The sequence below is a fragment of the Gavialis gangeticus genome, unplaced genomic scaffold (genome assembly GCF_001723915.1).
Source record: "Gavialis gangeticus isolate Ggan-Ray unplaced genomic scaffold, GavGan_comp1, whole genome shotgun sequence".
In the NCBI taxonomy this organism is placed as follows: domain Eukaryota; kingdom Metazoa; phylum Chordata; order Crocodylia; family Gavialidae; genus Gavialis; species Gavialis gangeticus.
Window position 1 is genome coordinate 36936877 of NW_017729032.1, and position 2914 is coordinate 36939790.

Consider the following 2914-nt stretch of genomic DNA (forward strand, 5'->3'; position numbering starts at 1 on the left):
TGCAAACATTTAGGAGGATAGGTTTAGAATTCAACAATATCTTGCTAGATTGGAAAAGTGGGCTGTAAAATATTGGTAGGGCATTGTGTAAAATTCTGAGCTTCACAAACTAAGAAGAATATGGTGAAACTGGAAAGGATCCAGAGGCAGGCAGCAATGGTAATAAAGGACTTGGGATTCAAGGTGTACAGGGAAAGGTTGCAAGAACTAGGTATGTTTATCTTGGAGCAAATGAGATCAAGGAGGGCAATGAAGAACAGTTTTCAAATATTTGAAAGGCTGCCATAAAAAGGAGAAAGAACAATTATTCCTTGTCACAGATGACAGGATATGAAGCAGTGGGTTTAAACTGAAGCAAAGTAGACTGAGATTAAGGCTTAGGGGAAAACTTCCTAACTCTAGAAACAGTAGGGCAATGGAACAACATTCCCAGGGAATTGTGAAATCTTTTCCATTAGAGGTTTTCAAGAGACTGGATAGGTATTTGTCTGAGACAAATTAGGAATAGCACATCCTACATCAGTGTTAGGATTGAATCAGATAACCCTTGATATCCCTACCAGTTTATGAGTCTATTTGAATTTTCTGGAAAACTTCTAAATATTCCTATTTTTGTATATTGGAAAAAGCTTGGAAAAGAGGAAGGGAAAAATCTACTGCTTGTTCTAACTCAAAGTTTGGATACATCTAAATATATTTTAGGATTAGAAAGAGTAGGGTGTGAAAAATAGGTTCCCTTTTATACTGTGATTGCAGAGTAGACAATAGAGGAGGGGAAGAGATGCAACACTTGTAAAAATATTGTTAAAAAACTGAAATGACATTTCAACTTGAACAAAAGGAAAATTGTCATCTTGTTTTTATAGTTCTCCCTGGAAGTCTAATGGGGGAGGAGGGGATGATAGGATCAATAGCATTTTCTTCTGATGGAAGATTTCACAAGGCAAAATAGTCTCAAATTTTCCAACCAGCTTCAGCCTTTAGTCAGGAGTACTAGGTTTAGGTACTAAACAACTTTTGTAGAACTGTTGATCCAACAAATCCATCCTGTTTCAGCAGAAGACACTGGTATTTGATCATGGTCTTAAGTATCAGGATAAGCAGTGATTTCCTAAGGCAGGGCTTTCCAGCCAGCAGCCGGTGAGGGGTTAATATGCTGTCTGCCAGCTCTCACTGAACCACCATTCTGCCCATCGCTCTTGCAGCTGTGGCAGGTGGGGTCTGCAGGCTTCCTTTCTCTCCTCCAGCTTCTGGTTCCTGTTCCTACTCCTGGGGGCAGGTCAGTGCAGTGGTGCACATTAGGGCTGTGTGAAATTTCACAAGCTGTGTCATTTTGATTCTGTTTCAACTTGTTTTGAGCTCAAAACAGCAAAATTGAAATAAAACAAAGGTCTTCAAAACAGCCCTGAAATGAAACGAGGACAGTCAAAACATTTTGAAAGTTTCAAAACATTTTGAGTTTTGAAGCTGAAGCTGGGCTTGCCTACAGAGAAACAGAAAGTAAGGAGAGGGAGGAGGAAGAGGGGGGAAGGACTTCTCTGCTATTGACTCTGTATCTGGCCAGTGACTGTGATCCTCCCCTGATGTCCCTTCTAATCCCAGTGCTCTGGGGGAGGGATGGAAAAACAGCATAAAAAGCAGCATTGTTTGAACTGAGCTGCTTTCTGCCTTGGGGTCAGTTACTGAGCTGTGCCTTCCAGCAGCTCAGAAGCATCAGACAATAAAGTTTATCATTCATTTCCTACTTGCTAGCCTCGCAAGTGGGATTCATCAATACCTTTTGCTTTCTATACCCTTTTTTTTATTATTATATTCATTGATTCCTTTCAATTTATTCCTCCCCCAAAATCTTCTTTTTGTTTTTGTTAGTCTATTTTGATTTTTTTAAATCTATGCTCTCTCTCACACTGTGCATTCCATTCACTGTGCAGGGAAGCACAGCATATATTGCATATTATAATATACAGTTTATACAGTAACACATACATACATTTATATTTTTATATTTTATTTATTACATAAATACATACATTACATAAATACATATACATATCCAATTATCTACATATATTACGTAAATCAGATAACATTACAGAAGAACACAGATTTTCCAGCACACCAAGGCAAAGACATTATGAAACAGCCATGAAGCATCCTGGAAAGGCAGCAGGCAAGACTTCTTCAAGCAGGGCAGAAGATGGGGTAGAAGGAGAGCTGTTAGTTCCCCCACCCTGAAACTGAGATGCAGCCTCTTTGCTACAACAAGCAGGGATGAGGCTTCCACTAGTTCTACAGGCAGCAAGGAGAGGGGAGCAGTGTCAGTCCTACTGCCTGTGCCTGAGTCTGCATCCCCTCCAAGAGCACCCGCTGTATAACCCCCCCCCCACCACCACCACCATGACAACAAGCAGCAGCACCAGTATGGCAGTTTCCTCCACCCCCCGTTTCAGTTCCCATGCTGAAGCTTCTAGTGCCAGAGGAAGGGATCTGGATCTGAGTGCCATAGCAAGGGAAACTCTGGGGAAGGAGGGGGAATGAGCTGAGTTTGTGTTCCAAACCCCTCAAGTTTTCCCTAGAGCCAGGTCTCCTTCCCCAGAAGGCACTCTGGAGGAAGTTGAGGTAGAGGTTGTGGAGGCAAGTGACTCAGCTGAGTCCATTCCTTCTGTTGCTATGCCTCTGCCTGCTGAGGAGGGGGAAAAGGCACCATCTGCACATGCACCTGCACCCCAGAAGTGAGTGGGTAGTGTGTTCTGGGATTATTTTGAGCTGACAGATGATCCCACATATGCTATCTGCCTGCACTGCTGAGCCAAAGCCATAACCTCCGGCCACCACACACACACACACATAGCCCTGACTGGGGAAAGCCCAGTCCTATCACGTTTTTGACAGGCCTGAGGCTTGCTGGTTGCAG